The sequence below is a fragment of the Scleropages formosus genome, chromosome 2 (assembly GCF_900964775.1).
Source record: "Scleropages formosus chromosome 2, fSclFor1.1, whole genome shotgun sequence".
In the NCBI taxonomy this organism is placed as follows: domain Eukaryota; kingdom Metazoa; phylum Chordata; class Actinopteri; order Osteoglossiformes; family Osteoglossidae; genus Scleropages; species Scleropages formosus.
The window spans coordinates 27963549-27982529 of record NC_041807.1 but is presented as its reverse complement, the minus strand read 5'-3'; the positions used below and the strand labels follow the sequence as shown (position 1 = coordinate 27982529).

The window sequence follows — 18981 nt, the reverse complement described above, 5'->3', positions numbered from 1 at the left end:
TCAAAGTTTAACAAATAATGACTAATTTGAGCTGAACAATTGCAGGCACTAAATGAAAAATACCAAACAATGAGCATCAGAGGAAGATGAAATGGCAACACTCTGAGGAAAGGTCACTTTGACGTGACCGTCTTCCTGAACTAGGGCCCTGAAATGAGGCGTGTTGAGTGTGCCGGTCTCTCTGCCTTCCCACAGATCTCAGTCCTCAGGGTGGGATGGGTTTGCTACTAATTGCTGAGACCTGGCTGGCAGACGCTCGTCTGCAACTGGGGTATGGGGGTGGGGGTTGTGTGTTTTTCCCTCTGCTGAATAATTGAGATACCTTCAGTGCTCAGTAAGATGAGCTGATGATGTTCAAGCTGGATCCTTCGATCTAGCATGGTTTAAAACACAGACAAGTGTAGTGAGCCTTTGCTCTGTTGTGGGGGGGATGTGATCTTGGGATATTTGTATAAATACAAGTACAGTTCAAGTTGTTCTGTGTATGCGTACATGTCAAAGTGGTTTTTCCATTGCGTACGTGTGCGGTATGTGTTTGTCTTTGTGCTCTCTCTAAGTCATTTTCTCTGCCAGATTCTCGAAGCATTACCGTGTCGGCCGCATAATCCTTCCAATAAATGGAAGCAACTCCTTCGTAGCCGTGAATCACAGAGACAGAGCACCTCGCTGACCACACAGATGCGGGGATGGAATAGAACATGCGCTGCGCTGTGAATTGAGTTTATGCAAGAGCATGAAGCGCATCTGCTTTAGTGAGGAGGGGAAAATATGTACTTAAAGTATGCTATATATTTATAATCAAACTATATATATTTTGCTATACATATATCTTTTTTTCTCTCCTGCTCTCACTGAGTTCACAGGGTTCAGTTAATGCAGAACTGATTCTTTGCGATAGCTGGCTATAGCCTGCATGCTTGCATTTCAAAGACTGCTACTCATCCATTAACCGATCTCATGGTCATCAATCCTGCAGCCAATACAGACAGCACAGTTTTACAATTCCTACAAGGAACTGTTCAGCACGTGATTGACCACAGGAGCACACTAGGGGAAAAACACATATCACATATACATATCTCAGCAAAAGGAATGGGAATAAGCCCCTGTGCACTTTTTTCTTTTTTATCTTCTACTCATATACCTTGAGAGGCCTTCAAAAAATGATGTCTGCTTTTCTTTCCAGCACTCAGGGAACACTCAGACTTACAGACAGGTATTTTTAGAAAATCAAAGTGCCTCCCCACTTATTCAAAAAAAAAAAAAAGAAAAAGAAAAAGATTAACAATGCCAGAAGAGAAAAGCCCATTGCTGTCAGTTATGGTAATTCTTCTGGGAATCTCTGGAGTCTTTTGAGTGAGTGGATCATTTTTCCGAGTCCACCGACACAATTCAATTGTTCTGTCTTCTGGTTATGAACCAAGGACATATGAATAGATCAATCTGTAATCATGCTCTTCGTATTACATGCTTGCTCCTGATGTTCAGCTAACACAAACCCTGATGCCTAAGTACCCTGAGCTTAAATGGATATGTAAACTAAACACTATAGCTGCCTGGTAATTACAATGGACATGAAAATCACTCAGGATATGGATAACCTTGTATTTACCGATTTAATTAGCCTAATAATTGTACATTATGACAATGAATATTAACAGAAATCGTAATATCACTCACTGAAACCCTAATGGAACAAAGATGCAATTTGCATGAACGGAGATCTCATCTGCAGTGCAAAAGTGCTACACGCAAACAACACTGAGTGTTTTTGACATGTCTGCAGCTTCAGAAAATATTACTAACATTACTGGACTTTAACAAATGTTATGCCTCCTTCAGTGGTCCGTATGCCTGGTGTTCACATTCGATTAGGGAGAAGATGGAGGAGCCATTTTTCAGTTTTTTCCCTTGTGTGCACGCGGCCATCGCCCTGCTGCAGGGAGAGCGTGTATCCCGGACAATCAGATTGTCGAGCAGAAATAAGGTCCCATCTCATATTCTTTGTCTTTGCATCTGTTAATATTTCAATTTCTTTACAAAGCAAGTTTTCATGACCGGTTAGCAACTTCTCTGCACATTTGCCAATTATTCTAAAGAAATAAAGCAAAATGTAGTAGAGACATTGAACTTTGATGGATAGATTTGTTTTTGCGTATTTGTGTTGAAAAAAAATTAGCTGTTTGCGATTTGCGTTATGTCTGACGTACATCTGCTTTCCTCCTGTTTCGTATGAATGCAGATGTAAATTTGATTAGAGATACAGATGCAGTTACGGATCTCTTCGGGTCACGCACAAACGCTGCTGTGCAATAGTACATTGTTTCATATGTATTAATACAAATCAGTCACAAAGTTTCTTGTAATGCTGCAGAAAAGTAATCTCCTATCCTGCATGAGACCCCCATCTTCTGGCGGAGGAGTGAGGCCAGGAACACACAATGCACTCTGTGTTTACATCTCCGGAGGCAATCTCTGCACAGTTCTCCAGAAGTGCGTCAGGGCAGCCTGGCTGCCTCTCTCCTGCGCTCCCTAATCGATTCCTGGAGATGGGGAAGCGGGAGGCCGCAGCACTTTGAATCCATCTGCTATCGCTCACTGCCAGCGGCCTCCTCAGCCTTTCCCTGTGCCCAATTAGAGGGAGCTGGACCTTTACCAGGGACTGTGTTTTAATAAATCCCGTTGTCTGCTTCACGATAATCTATCCCTTTCGCCTCTACCCAGGAGCAATGCGGTGTTGACTATAATTTAAGCCACACTAAACTCTCGTAAAGCTGGATGGTTGACATGACACGCAAGTCACGATCCCGTAAGGACAACGTGCACTTTCGGAGAGCTCGGGCACGTCTGAATAACGAAAGAGACGCGGAACGCTAAATCATCAGGAGGATTCAAAAGATCAGCGATCTGAAGCTATTACTTAAAATGGAATTCATGCAGCCAAAGTGAAGCAGCTCAGAGTTGTGCAACTGTAGCAGTATTAAAAGATCAGCAGTATCTGAAAATATCTGTTCACACAAGCAGATTACAGGTGCAGTTGTAGAGGAACGGAAGCGCAGGGCAATGAGAGTTCTACTCAGCAGGGAGGCAGAGCATGACCATCCTGCCAATTGGAACTCTGGGAAATTTCACTCTTAGACGTGTAATCCTTGATAAAAGTAATGCAGAGTGCAGGCGGGCAAGGCTGGGAGTTAATGCTAGCGTTCAGTTCCCTGTCAGGAAAGCCTGATCCACAGCATTTGCTGCTCTAGTGGACTAAATCAAATAGCAGAAGGCCTGCAGCTGTATGAAATTGCACATACCGAACACGGAAGAGCTCCCCTGTCAGAGAGGAGGGGCAAACAAGCAATATTTAGTGATATGAGTTTCCTCCTCAATGCCATTCAGTAGAGCAAGGCTTCCCCCCATGAGCGAGGGCAACAATCACAGCTGAGAGGAAAGAAGGGTGATCAGAAGTTTCTTTGCAATCGCTGCTACGCTAGAAATGGGCACATGCAGGACCTGACTTCACATAGCTGCTTTGGATAAAAGCCCTGGCTAAATAACAAAATGCAAAAAATGAGTAAGTCATCGGCTTGTTTGTTTTCATTCAAAGCGTTTTAATTTTCGGACATTTTGCACGTTGAATTTATTGAGATTGGGGAAAATAACAAAGGCCGATAGAGGGCAAGTTATAGCTCGTGTCATCATTCTGGTGCACCGCCGTCCGGTCAGTTGCGCCACGGTGGACAACGCTGCATGACGCTGTATGCGTATCATAACCGAGCAGGTGGATGAAACGCCCGGCAGTGCAATAGCGTGTACTGGCGACATCAACTCTATAAAGACAATTTGCATTACAATTAGAAAGGCAAGTGAGGAGACAGGCAGGAATGACAGAGCGTTCCTTCGTTAGCGTCTAGCCTCCAGCAACGAAAGTCGACTAGCTACGAGACTAACAAGGGGAGACATAACAGGCATCTTCTTACACATTACAGGCTTTGCCTTCCCCGCACCAGAATTTCCAAATCCAAGGGCTCGCCATCTTCACAAGCTGTCCATCACAGCAACAACTGTAATCACCCAAATTACATTCTCTCTCTCCCAATCTTTAATCCTTGTCAATCAACTTGTGCTTCTAATCTCTCCCACCCTATTCTCTGCTACACCATGTAATGAATTCAATCACTGCATCAATAAACCACTTACCACAGGGGTGTTACAAGAAACCAGCAGATTGATTTGCTCTACTTGTGGATCAACCAGGAATCTTACGCATCATCTGTCTGTCTGGGGTTTCTGGGAACATGCTGCAGAAACCAGAGAACGGAGCGTATGTCTTGTAAAAGCCTTCCGCTTGGGTGGGAGTCGAAGGAAGCTTGGCACCGCAGCTACACTTGCGACTCTTCATCGCCAGCTTGCATTTACTACATTCAGCTGGGGTTCATCTCAGCTGTTGGTAATTCATTTCATTCGTTATGACTGTTATGATTAGTTTGTTGTTTAGCCAATGCATTCATTCAAAGCAACGTAAAATTATGATCCATTTATTCAGCTGGATATTCTACCGGAGCAATTCAGGGCGAGTACCTTGCTCTAGGGCGCTACGTCAGGGTCCCTCCAGGGACTGGTGCTGGCAACTTTCAAAGTACAGGTCTGTGACCTTAAACTCTGTGCTGCTTGCTCCCTATTTATTACATAAATCCAGACATCGCTATCATTTAGCAGCAGCATCAAGAGTAGTCAGCAAGAAAGACAAAATGGAAGTTTTATTCTGCCACTCCTCTGTTCCGTACTGTATCACTTCTGCGATCTTTTACTTTTCCTAACAAATGTTCTTGAACTTTGGTGTGTTCACCTCCTGAAAGTGTTCTAGTTCTGCTTTTGCTCGATTGTAAACCAAGTTCATTGCTGGGTTTTCCCACATCTTACTGTGCTGTTCAGCGCTTTGAGGTAATTTTTCCTTTGCTAAGAGCCACCTCTTCATCGCTCCACCTGCACCCTCATTATGATGTTGGTGATCTTAATCGATGTTCTCAAGGATTCCCGTAGAAGTTAATCAATGCCTCTGTCCATTTAAAAATGCAAACATACAACTGAATCCAACTCGCTTCAATAACGCGTCAGATTTTTTTTTTTTTAAACAAGATTTCACTTTTATCGCATTTAAGGAAAAAAAAATCTCTTTCCCATAGGAGCGTTTCTGTCTTCGCACAACCCGTGAGTGATGCCTCCAGTCTTCTCTGTTGCTCCAATTGCTGTAGCTGCACATATGGACAGCTGATTGACAGACCGCCCGCTCGCTGCGCTCTCCTCCCTGCAACGTGAGGCAGTAAAGCCTGTGAGCAGAAAGTGCAGCCATGTCAGTGAGGAAGATGGACAGCAGCGGGGGAGAAAAGGCCCTAATCTGCAGTTCGACTCCTAAAGAAAACCCCCCATGGTTCATTAGCTAATTCCTGCTGGACAGTACAATGCCGAGACAATGCCGAGCAAGGCCTGGGTTTTCTAAAGCGGGGGTTTTCTTCTGCGTGTGAACATGTGTTCAAATTGAAACCAAAAAGGATTTTTACCCCGCTCCCTGGTTCCCAGGGTGCTGCGCGTCTGCGCTGTGTTCAGAAGCTCAGGGGTGCGGGGGTTAAACAGAGTGCCTCGAGCAGCTACATCCTGCAGCGCATCTCTGAAACATCCCTCCAACTGGGTCTCACAGGGTGGCTGATTGTGTGCCAGCGTTCTGCACGTCTTCAGCGGGCGGGAGTATATTTCTATGTCTGCATATGCTCTCATTCCTCTGCGTCCTTGTACAATTGTGTGGGCAGTTGTGTGTGTGTGTGTGTGTGTGTGTGTGTGTGTGTGTGTGCACGCGCGCATGTTTTTGTGAGAGCAAGATGGTGATTTCTTCTTCAGTCAATATCTGTATGAGAGTGTGTCTATGGCTCTATGCCTGCTTGCTCATTGACAGAGTGCGATGAAAGGTCCTGACAGATAGACCCCTGACTTACACTGCTAGATACACTACTTACACTGGGTCGCTCATCCATACATCAGTGGAACACACACACACACACACACACACACTCTCTCTCTCTCTCTCTCTCTCTCTCTCTCTCTCTCTCTCTCTCTCTCTCTCTCTCTCTCTCTCTCTCACACACACTGCGGGGGAACCTGAGCAGCATGTCTTTAGACTGTGGGAGGAAACAAGAGCACCTGGAGGAAACCCACACAGACAGGGAGAGAACATGCAAACTCCACACAGACTGAGTGGGGAACAAACCCACGTCCTCTCGCACTAACCGGGCGCTGTGCCGCCGTGACGCCGCTATTGAGGGTCTCACGGAGCACAATGGTAGAGGGCTGGGGAACAGAGACCAGCGAAGTCCAAATTCTGCTAATAACTGAGAATCGGAATGGGAATGGAGCTGGTTCTAGTTCTGGGGCTGGGACTGGAGCTGTGAATGGGATTGAGACTGTAGCTGTGATGCCTTGAAATGGGATGTGTCAGTGTCAGCGCAGAGGAACAGGATAGCCCTCCCTACACTTTTTATTGTTTGTCATATCTGCAACCTTTTTTTTCCATAAAAATGATCCACCGAGGGTTTAAAATATTTAATCTGCATTAAAAGAACCAATCTAGCGTTCTCTCAGATATGGGGCAGGCTTTTGTTTCGAAGTGCTGGGAGCACAAAGGTTGCTGATTAAAAATACATAGCACCACACATCACCGAGCACAAGATTAACGAGCGACGAGTCTGGGCCGAGGGGGGTCAGCCGTGCTGTCTCACACACTGGTCTTGTGTCATGCTCATCGTGGATTTCTGCTAATGGACTCCCAGGCTCCAGTCTCCTGTTGCTGGAGGAATGCCATCATGAAGAAAGTCCTGTTTGCAGCACTATCTCACGCACTGTCTCGTTAATGTTTCTCACTTTCGAGCACGTGATGTATTGGCACACGCAATCCAATCAATGGCACTTTAATTAAAACCCATCAATCATACAAAAACCCAGCACAATACAGGGTCCATTCCGTTTATGACTTGAAGAAAAATTTGATAACGCTGATTCATTTAAAGATGTGAAAAAAAGCTTCTTAAATATTTATGGGCTGCGCAGTGGAAGTAGACAGATTAACAGATGCTGAAAGCAGATTTTCACGCTGTCTTTACGACTGTCTTTTCCCAGCTTACACCTGGTTCACTGTTCAGATGTGGTGGACCTCAGGGTTGGACTATATCTGTGAATGAAAGACATTTCCCGCATTAAAAAAGGTCATTTAGATATTGGCCCTGGACCTAGATATAGCTGCTATAACCTTGAAAAGGTGCTTAACCCAGAATTGCTTCTGTAAATATCCAGCTGTGTGGGTAGACAAGGTGTAAAATTTAAAAAGTACATATTATCCTTCCAGATAATGATGTCCTCAAATATATTTTGAAATAATATTTGACTGCACTGAAATGATCACACAGAGCAGGCCAGGTAATGTGCAGGGCGAGTTGGTAAATATCATAGGTAAATATCACCTTTGAACAATTCATAACCTCGACAGACTATGGACGGAAGCTGCGCAAACACAGACTCTGGAGCTCCTGGACCCCCAGCCAAAAGCTCCCTCTCCCTGATGAAATATTGATAAAAATATCCCCATCCGTCATGATTTATTCATCCCACGTGTCAAGGCTCGCGCCAAACTTTGTCTCTTTCCGCTCCCAGTGTGTGTCTTCTCTGGTCATTAAAGGCTCTTCAGCTAGCAAAGCTGCCGTCCTTGTTCCCTTTCATCAGACTAAAAATCCACCCAGCAGGCCGCATTGCACTGGCAGCTGGGACATAAAAGTGGAGACAAAAAAAAAATCATTGGACGACAGACTGGGCCTGTTCTCTTTTTTCCCTCCCGCTTTCAAAATTCTGTTCATTACGCAGGTTCTTTCCAGAAAACTAATTTCGCCCTCTGAGAAACAACTCCAATTAAAATATATCTTTCGCTTACAGCGCTGTGGCTGTTGATCGGCAGCAGTGTACTGCGGTACTGCCTCCGTGGAGAGAGGGAGCGAGCGAGCGAGCGAGCGGGCGAGTGAGGGAGGGACTTGTACATGCACCTCGGAATTACCTGCAGTTGGAGGACTAATTACAGAATGGGGGCCGGTGGCCACGAAAGCAGCCTTCCCAGCTCCTTTCTGTTCCAGCCACTTCATTAGTGCACGTCGTGACCTTTGAAGATAAATGGAAACAGATCCGAGCAGCGCACCTGAAACCGGAACCAAGAGGCTGGCTTTCTGAACAGCTTCTCAGGAACTCTGACAGTCCTGTGTGGTTACTGTGGTTCTTCCAGTAATCTCTTCTTATATCTCTTTTTTTCACAGCGTGGTTATTAAAAATACATATATTTTAATATGTTTTAAAAAAACTTTAATGAAATGCATCGGAAATATATTAACCATTAATAGAATGACTGCAACGGGCTTGTGTCCAGGGTGTACCCTGCTTACCATACGCAGTAAATGATAGTGAGTGAGTAAGATTAACAAAACAATAAACACACACACACACTTTCAGAACCGCTTGTCCCATACGGGGTCACAGGAACCAGAGCCCAACCCGGCAACACAGGGCATAAGGCCGGAGGGGGAGGGGACACACCCAGGACAGGACGCCAGTCCACCGCAAGGCACCCCAAGCGGGACTCAAACCCCAGACCCACCAGAGAGCAGGACTGTGGCCCAACCCACTGCGCCACTGCGCCACCGCACCCCCCCCCCCAACAAAACAATACCTGTCGCTTATTTCATATTTATGCATGAAACTATGGTTTTGATAAACTTATTTTCCTTTTTGTATTTTCAGTTTTGCTTGCTAATGCAGGACAAACAGGAAGCTGAGAAGGAAAAAATTCTCATCATAAACAGTTTGAACTACCTGGAAGATGAAAACATGAGAGGGAGATGACTGACTTTAGCACCTTTTCCACTCCGGTGAATACAGCCAGGCTGCTGCTCCCGGCCTACTGATGAAACAAAGATGCCCGGCGAGCCTGAGCGGCGGGTGCATGATTGTGAACGGAACACTAGGGACGCAAGCCGGGAGGTCAGCCGGGGCGGCTGGAGAGATAGAGAAGCCTGTCGGCGGAGCGTGAAATGAGGGCTTTGCCGGCTTTACCTAGCGGCCAGGAGCTGTGGACTGATAGAATCTAGAGTTTTGCTGCCAGCACCGTCTCCCTCACAACACTGTAGTGAACCTGGCCACCCTGTGCTGCTCAGCTCTGTGGCCTGGGCACCACCACGGCCCGATCTCAGAGGTTCACTTGAGGCCGCGGTGCATCGATAGAGGCGGCATGCAGCACGTGCTAAGGGCTTGCGCGGGCCGCTACCCTTCGGTGTGACACGTTTTGTGTACCGCAAAAAAGTAATTAAACCGAGATGAACAAAGCAGGCACAAATCTTGAGCAATCAAGCAGAGAGGAGGAGAAACATTGTCTACGGCTACAGCTGGCCTTAGCTCAGTGGAGCAGCCTCCCCTGGCTTAGCGGATTAGAGCCAGGTCGGTCTCTGTGGGGAGGGATGCAGGACTATTCTGTGGGGGCATTCGTCGGCGCCTTGCGGCAGCCCTTTCTGCTCGGCGAGGTGAGGGAGGCACGCGGCTGTCCTGCGTTCCTCGGGCGGTCCCCGAAACCGCGTCTGGGCCTGCTGGCTTCGAGCCAGGAGGTAGCTTGTGAAAAACACTGAGCAGCGTCTCATGTTGGAAATGTTTGTATTGGCGCGCTAATAAGAAACATTTTGTGTTTCTGTGGTGCGGCGCTGGCTTCTGGCAGAAAAAGATACACATGGAAAGAGAGCAACTGGGGCAGACAGGGAATGGGGGCTGCACACAAGTGTTTGCTGCCTCACTGCCACCGGCGTGTTTGCAATTAAGAATCCCGGAGGACATGAGGGGACCTAAAACGGCTAGCTGAGGGAATCGTATCAGGCTCGCAAATGAGCAGCTGGTGACGTCAACTCGAGTGCCTTCGCTGAGAGAAACGCACCGTGCCTGAGGGATAGCCTTGCCCATGCCGGTGGTGTCCCCGGAGCAAGCAGATCAACTGGAGAAGAGGGACGGAGACGCACAACGAGACGTGTATTGGCGGTCAGAGCGACTGCATCAACCGCTGCCTTGAGGGCACTTCGCAGATTCTTGGTTTTATCATACATTTCACTGTAATTCTGCTATACAATTCAAATTTACAGAGTCAATGATAAAATTGTCACCAGATATATGCTCCTTTAAATGTGATGTTGTATCTTGAGTGGAAGTACTCTTGTTGTTTCACACGATACCATACCTCTAACTTAAATACTGTATACTCTGCACCTAAATCTTGTTATGTTTCAAGTACAGCATAAGAATTTGTTAAAATGAGAAGAACTGAGGATCCGGAGTAACATTTTCGTAAAGCATTTACAGATGCACTATACTTTTATATATTGCGAAGCAGTTGACTTTTAGGTAGTTTAATAATTTTTTATTTTGCAGTATTTCCACCCCATAAAAATGTTTTGCACGCAAGACTTTAATGGACTAGATATAATGTTGTAGAGGACCGTTCCCGTATAGCGCTGTTTTGTGTAAATGTCTGTATTCAGCTTGGGGTTGGTTAACATTCTGTTTACGGGAAGTGGCACATTTTTCTGTGCCGAAAGGAGGCGTAACCCCCAGCCGTACCTCCGTGTCACTGCAGAGGAGATTATCTATCATTTACAGAAAATGTCCCCACCACCACCACGGTCCCGCCGACTCATTGTTATTATTTATATCTCACCGTGCTAGACTGTGCAGAAGAGGTGCCGTTTCTCGACAAACATCTCAGAGAGGCATGCAAATTACTGTTTCGAATGCCCATCTACACAAATGCCAGGGTCTTCTGTAAGATACCATACAGGAGTTTGAGAAAATCACAGGAGCTTGCTTGAATGGCTATGGCGGTTCTGGTAAACGCATAGCGTGAGGATAATTATCAATCATGACTGACACAAACACAGCGCCCTTTCTGAACCAGCCAAAAAAAAACAAACAAACAAACAACATTGCAAAATCTCTAGAGCTTTCCTCTTTTGTTGCTGATTTTTATTTAGTTCTAACAATGTCACAACAACTTTCCTCGTACAAATCCAGGAAACAAACTCCTTTCTCTGGGTTTTAAGTCCTGAAGACACTCTTTTTATGTACCCCTGGCTGTTTGGAGCACAGTTAATCACTTCCACAAAAAAGAACACAGTGAAAGAAGAAGAAAAGGAGAAGATGGCTCAAGGCTTACGGCAACTTACAGTTAAATAAGATGTTGCTAGTGTGCAACATCTTGTGTTCAGTACTAGCTTTGAGCAAGCAAAGTAATATCACATGCAGACTTTGGGCCTCTGCACAGTTTCGATACACGCTCTCATATTGGCCCTTTCAAACAGATTAAACCAAATGCCCTGAAGTCCACGGCAGTAGACTCGATAAGTGACACACCTGTAATCATGCGATGGAGTCCATCACACCATCAGACTGCTCCTGTTCTGATCGTTAAAGCGAAACAAAACCTTCTCGCAACCATAAGTTCTACTTCCAGTTTCGCAAATACAAGATAACATAAGCACTGTCTTTAGACTTCCCTGAAACTCTCAAATTGAATCACTTTTTGACTTCATGCTAAATTATGAAGGTGACTCACCATGATGGTCCCTTTCGCTTGAATCTCCATCCAACCAACTGATCGGATCAGACAGACCAGTCAGCGCCAGCGCACACAGGTGGGCACAGGGGGCATGATCTGAAGCCACAATGTGTGTACCAGACAACCTTGAAAGATATAGGCTTTTCTCTCGAGGTGTGTGTATGTGTGTGTTTGCGTGAGACAACAGGAGATTTCACCCTCTTGCTCACCTACAGGCTGTGAGTGCTGTGCTCCCTCTGGCTCCCTTAACCAAGAGGTGCAAGCTGCAGCCAGGGATTGCCGTCAACCTGGCTAAATGAGGGCAGGACCTTTTGGAAGGCCATCAGTTTCCCGCTGGGAAATGGGGCAGCCGATTTTGGGCTTTCGTGGCAGTGGAGTGCAGCTTAAATTATGAATAGGTAACCATGAAAACAAAGCCCCCTGAAGCCCAGCTGCCAGCATGCTACCTAAAGGGGTGGGAGGTTTGGATCAAGGCATGAGTCACTCCTTGAGCATAGCCACAGGCCCAGGGCATACATATTTTATCCCCAAAGTGGTGTGGAAATGTTGCCCTTGCAGGCAACACCTTGCTCGGCCTCTTGATTTAAAAACCTAAATGTAGAGGTAGGCAGTGTCACAACTTGATGGCCCGTCTGTTAAAAAATGCCAGGATTCTATGCTTTATATTCTCCTACAGTTCAAATACATGTTACACATTTATGGTGTCAATATTTGTAATGTTTGTGATTATTTCTGCATTCATCCCAAGTGACTGAAATATTTCACTAAAAAATTATGTCTTACAGGTAGAAAACACCCTTTTAAGACATTCTTAATCACTGTAATAGCAGCAGCTCATTTATTGCATCAAACGTATGGGTGAGGGTTTTTTATTATTAACTTGCATTTAGCTTCCAAGGTCGCTTACAGTGCAAGATACTGCTAATGGTTGTGGGGTAGAGGGGGTTATGCAGACAGGGCAAAGGCACCAAACAGCAGGTTTTACCACAAATATTGAGTTTTATTGGTCAAACACAAAACAAACTAGGGAATGAGGTCCCTTCAGCAGAACAAAACTCAAGCTATGAACAACTGAACCATAATCCACAAGCAACCAACACTAGGTCCAATCCAAGTAGTTCTCTCCCACTAGTCTTCAGACCAGCTGCAATAAAGTCCTTTTTGATTGCCTTGAAATGGCAGCAGCTGGTCCTTATTATACCTTTAAAGCAAGGCTGGGGCAAGAAGTGGGGAACTGTCCATCAATTCAACCAAGCTCCTGCCAGGGCAGTACCAGCCACCCAACATGTTATACTATTGCCCATGCAAACACAGCACAAAATGAGTCAGATTCACACTTACTTCCAAACCCCCAGCCCAGGAGCCGTGAGGCACCAGTGCTACTCACTATGCAACCGTGTCGTAGCTTTAGGTGTGTCATTATTTTCACTTAGCCAAAACAAGCCGAAGGAGCCCAACGCAAACATAACCTCTCATTACCTTCATTGCATTCCACAGGGGCAAGGAAGAGGTTAAATCCTTCTGAGGGCAGCCACTAGAGAGCTTGCTTAACAAAACCAGGACAAATCCCTATGTGCCACTCCAGGGCTCTGAGAGGAAGCGCAGGCCTCAGGGGGAAAAAGAAGAACAGGAAGACAGTGTTGAATGGGTCTGAACATCACAACCAAGAGTGGGGATGCAGAGATGCACCCTCTGGTGTTCCTGGCTAACAGGAAGAAGAAGATGGAGGAGGTTTACGATCACTAAATGTCACGTACATTTATTAATTTAGCAGACATTTTTCTGTAAAGAAATGTACTCAGAGAAAACAAAAGTGCATTTCACCAACAGACAGAGAGAACAGAGGGATCCTCTCTTTCTTCTGCCCCGGGTCTCTACAAAAAAGGTGTTTAGAGGAAAAGCCGAAAGGAGGCTAAACACAGCTGCCTTGCCTACGCTACTCAGTCCACCGTGACGCACATTAAGACTAATCCACAAAAATAAAACCTCATCTCACATGCTGCAGGACAATGCAATGCGTTGTCTGCCTCACTTCCTTTTTACACTGAAGGAGTCTTTTTTTTCAGCCAGCGGATCTTCTCAGCCCTCCCGTGACCCGACACGTCCGCGATGGCTGCTGCTCGTCCACCCGGAGGGATGGGTTCAGCAACTCCTGTGATTTGTAATGTGAAAACTGGCAGAGTTCCTCACAAAGAACATTTCGGCAGTGGCCCTATAACACCCTTTGACCTTTGACCTTTGGCGCCAGCACTGAGAAAACAGCATTTAAGAAACTCGGGGGAAAAAAAAGAGTTAACGGTTGTATCGTTCGCTACAGCTCTGACATAAAACTAGATAAAATGTGGTTTGTGAGCATTCTGCCTGACTTTAAAACAAGACAGACACATGGCATATAATATAAACTGTGCGGTGATGCATTCTTTCAAAGACCTCAATAAATAAATACGGACTATTTTATCCTCTTATGGACATGCAGAAAAAAATTCTATGAATTCTAGAAAAAAGAACAGTATTAAGCATCAGTCCACCCGTGAGAAAGTGAAGAGACTGAATTTGTGGGATCACTGCGATGCCCAGGGGCAGCTTAGCTGGAAGCTTCACGGTGAGCTGGGGTTTTACCCCAGGAGCATCTGTGAATAAAGGCTCCCTGCTGTTAAATCCAATATATTAGCACACCCTCGTGTAGGGGGCAACTCGGCACTGCCTGCAGTGCAATGTGCCCCCTACCTCTCCCTTAACTGTGCAGTTAGCCCAAGGGCTTGGGGCAGTGAGGGCCCACGCTCTCCCATACACTTTCTAGAACATGTGGGCCTGCTGTGGCAGTGTGGGGTGACTGTCTGACAATGTATATTGTTCACCCAGGGAGTGAGGGTGGTGCACTAATCACCCCAAGAGGGAAAAACAAGCCACGTTCAGTCCCTTGTCATGAGACACTGGGCTTATGATGATAAACCGTTGAACAGGGTACTCATTTCAAAGGCCCAGATCACCGACAGGGATCTTAAATGAGTCACCTTGTTACATCACAGGGCCCAAGGAAAGCAGTCAGATGGAAGCAGACATGTGTGACTTGCTCATATAACTTCAGCTGTTCTTCTAGAACTAGATCATAGGTAGAGCACAACACACCAGACGTACAGCTGAGGAACCAGCCAGGTGTACTGAGCATCCTCCATCTTCCAAAATGTGCTACCTTCATGAAGAGCACATGACAACTGTTGCCATGGAAATCCAACACACTCCCCCACACTTAAACCCTCTCCTATATCCAGTTTTGGAGGTGTCCTCATGTCTCTCTTCATAACACTGTGGCTATTCATCACCACAGAACCAACATTGTTTTCTGGGGCATGTTTACACTAATGACATGGTCACAAGATGTGCAATATGTAATGGAGACAAACTACACCATTCAGCAGTGAAGAGTAATGTATTCCTACCACTTACTCGACTGGGGATCACATGCTGACCATTGCCTACTTGATCCGGTATCTGTCAGGTAGGAAGAGAGAAAGAGAAAGAGCGGAAGACCAAAAAGATGCCTGTGTGTCTGTATGTGTGTACACGTGTATGAGTACGGGAGTGTAAAAAAGAGAAAAGCTATAATTTGAAACAGAAAATGAATCACTTTCAACGTTGTGGTTTTCATTTAAAAACCACAAGAGTTTCTCAGTGTTCAGAAGAAGTTAATGAAATTTAAAAAAAAAAAAACTCTTATTTGTAAATTAGATTACAGCATACCGCTTCTGCCAACTGGAAAAAAGCGGACGTCAAATCTGGTCCGGATCACATAAGTAATCGACCCAGGTAAATAACCCAAGTTTGTTTACGGATCAATAAATGTTGACAGCATGGTGCTCCCTGCTGCGTTTTCCGAAGATTGACTCATCTTATCACCTCACAGATGAGCTGAGTGAAAGGTCTCACACGTGTCCAATGCCCCATGACCTTGGGACAGCTGTCTCTGGGGAAGACAACACACAGAGACTGTGAGCAGTGTGGTCCACAAGAGTGAGTCAGCATTTAGTCTATTATAATTTCAGCTGCACGAGTGTCTCTCACTTGTGTGTAATGATGCATGACTGTTTTTGTGTAGCAAATATAATATTGGGGTAGCACAGCAAGTAGTACTGCCCGCGAACAGAACCCGAGCTGTTCGGGAGTGGGTTCAAACCTGGCTGAGTCTATGTGGAATTTGCATGTTCTCTTTGTATCTGTGAGGGTTTCCTCTGGGTGCTCCAGTTCCTTCCCACACTCCAAAGACAGGAAATTCAGGTGGATTGATGGCATTACAGCCATCTGATCACCATCTCAGACAGCAAAGAAATATTTAATTTTCCCTGATTTGACTGCATCTCAGAAGCAAATTTCAGCCATCACACAATCAGCCCTTTGCTCATTGTTTTAGGTGTGTTCCGCCGCACAGCGGAGACACCAAGTGCCCGGCAAGAAACAGCCAAAAAAATATTTTCTGAATGAAAGTGTCGTGTCCCATGCCCTGGAGGAATAACGCAGAGCTCAGGGCCGGATGGGCGTTCCTGGACGGAGGCAGCGGATGGTGCCGGACATGTGGCTCCATTTCTGTTTTCTCAGTGTTGCATGGAGGATATCTTCATGTTCCTACGGTACAGTACCAGGTGTCCGTCAACACCATATGGGACAGTCTGCAGCCGGGCAAAACCTGCGACGGATTGGCAGAGAAATTCAAAGCTCCTGTATGGAAGGGAAGGGTAATTTTCTTGTTTTGAAATTCTATCATTTTTTTTTTCTGGTGGCAGGAAGGGGGCTGAGAACTGAGCGCACCTAAGGGAAACCGGCTCAAAGAGAAAACATGAGGTGTTACACAACGTCGCCCGTGAGTCACGCCACTTCATGACACGCATCCAAACCGACACAGACAACGCTCAAGAATTGTGGGCATGTCATGTTTTTGCTATGAACTGTAAACAAAAAAGGAAAACCGTTTTATGGCCGCACAATAAAACCTAATGAGCAGGTTTCTGTTTTCCAATGAAAAAAGGCTTAAACTGTGCATGCTGTTAAAATGAAAGGAAACCATTTAAAGCATAGTTCCGAGGAGAAAAATGAGCAAAGTGCTTTATGAAAAGGCTGGATTCGTTTTTCTCTGGGCCCGCTTCATGTTTGCATTCCTGGAGATGAGGTAAACCTCAACTGGGAAAGCCAGACCCATGCCACTCGCCCAGGTCTGGGTGCCGCAATAGTTTGTCCGTCAGTCGCGGCAACTCGTAACCGTGTCTAAACACCTGCAGCAAACGCAGGCCGACCGATCTTGGCGCCCTGTGCTTGTCAGAATCCCAAAGTCGACACACGAGCACCCCCATACTGAACCCCCCCGCTGCTCACCCCTGAATTTCAGTGTGACGTGCGGGCAAGATCTGTGTCTTGCTGATGTATTTCAGAGGAACACTTTGACTGACATGCAGAAACACATGCTTTGTGCAACCTGTTCTACACATCTGACAACTTTTCTGCGCGCTACAGACAGGTCCCCAGAATCAAAATGATCGGAAGCATGGCTGATCACTCTCCAAGAAACGTCCCAGTTTGGGCAATATTTTACCTCCGCACGTGAACGGTAACGCCAGACTTCCCGAGTGTTGCATGTGTGTGTGTTTAAAGAGCGAGGGCCCTTTAAGAGAGGGAGAACACCGTTGGCCTAGTGCTGCTAAATATCAGGGCTGCACCGGCTCCTCACTATTCCCTGTCCGCTTACATCAGCGCAGCCGTCGGCAGCAAGTGCACACGCGTGGACCTAGGGAGAGCAAAGTAAAGTAGGCCACTCACTGTACCTTGCAGACGCCGTCCTCGGAAGCCTGTGGTGGAGGGGGTGGGGAGCAGGTGTCCACCTAGGCAGAATAGTGGAGGAGTCTGGGGGGGGTCACAAAACCATCCCTCTTTCCCTGTCCTGTCCTGTCCTGTCCTGTCGTCCAGGCTGACCTCCACAGTGCCAGCTCTGAGACACACTGAGAAAAGGTTCTAATATAGATACACACACAGGTGGGGGGGTGGGGTGGAGGTGGGGGTTGAACAAGAAACAGAGAAGAACGAGGGAGGCAGAAAAAAGGGAGGAAAAAGTCTCTACAGTTTAATTTCCCTGGACTCCCTCCGTCCCTCCCCCTCTCTCTCTCTCTCTCTCTCTCTCTCTGAGCTCTCATTCAAGCAGTGTCAGTGACTAATGAGGACAGCCCGAGCCATCTGTTGAAACACGCCTGCCTCTTTGCCTTACTTACTCACTCACTCAGAGAGCGAGGGGAAGAGAAAGAGAGGGCGGACTGGACTGCCTGTGCCCAATCTGAAAGCAGAGCACTTTCTCTGTGCCGGAGGCGGAGCCTACGAGATGGAGAGGAAGCGAGCGAGCGAGAGAACGAGAGAGAGAGAGCGAGAGAGAGAGAGAGAGAGAGAGAGAGTGAGCAAGGCAGAGGGAGAGAAAGAGATCAATTTTAATGGGAAGGAAGGGAGGGGGCAGAGGGACGCAGAGCCCACACGGGAAAGGAAAGCTTGGCCTGAACACTCTGTATTCATGAGGCTCGTACCTTTCAGGCTCAATGGCCTGTACAAGCCTGTGTAAGACAACGTGAGAGGGTGGGAGGACAGGAAGTATAGAGTCAGAGCCGAAACAACACTCACACCCACATGGTCACGGCGTTAGCGCTGCTCTCACAAGCCCAGTGCACGCAAATAGAACATAAAGGGAGTCCGAACAGAGCTGGAAAACACCGAAGAAGAGCCGTGAAGAAACATTTTCCATGTCCATGAAATTCCTGGTGCAGGTGGCTTGCTGAGCCGTTTCTCTGCCTTTGCGATAAGAGAAGTGGGACAGGGCTCGCTCGCTCACTCGCTTGGTCAGTCTCCGGCCCTCGGGCTCAGGCCATGGGTCCCGCTACACGTTCAGGCCTACGGGGTGAAACGGCATCTGTGCTTTCTCCCACTGCAGCGCATTTCGCAACGCTGTCACAATCCTGTTTATCCTGCTTTTCCCCAGCACTCCCATCTGGCCCCATGTTCAAACGCCGGCAGGCCTAGCGCAGGGAGCGGCCGCATTCCCACCCTGCCGGGATGGACATGCCCGGCCTGCGGCCCCCGCCGCTAGTTCGCCAAGCGCTTTGCAGGCGGTTTTCAGTCAAACAAAGCATGAGGGCTCAGCTTTGCAGAATAACACTATCTTAAGGTGGCATACGATGGCTTCTAAATATGATTACCGGACTAATTCACCTCCAGTGAGACAGGAAAGACAGAAATAAAAATGCGAAATTGGACGGCACCTCATCGTCAAAAGCAGAATATTCAACAAACAAACT

The 18981-nt window shown here is 46.7% G+C and overlaps 1 protein-coding gene across 3 annotated transcripts in view; it reads right to left on the bottom strand.

The window, feature by feature from the left end:
- The window catches only part of sulf2b (sulfatase 2b), a 105491-nt gene extending 87633 nt beyond the window's left edge, over positions 1–17858 (bottom strand). The window contains exon 1 of one of the 3 annotated variants that reach the window (XM_018756734.2): positions 17473–17858. The gene's annotated coding sequence lies outside the window, so the exon portion shown is untranslated. Of the gene's footprint in view, positions 1–11659; positions 11975–17472 lie in introns of those variants that run through there. The other 2 variants (XM_018756738.2, XM_018756735.2) reach the window with 2 other exon arrangements.
- Between the last annotated feature and the right edge of the window lie 1123 nt (positions 17859–18981).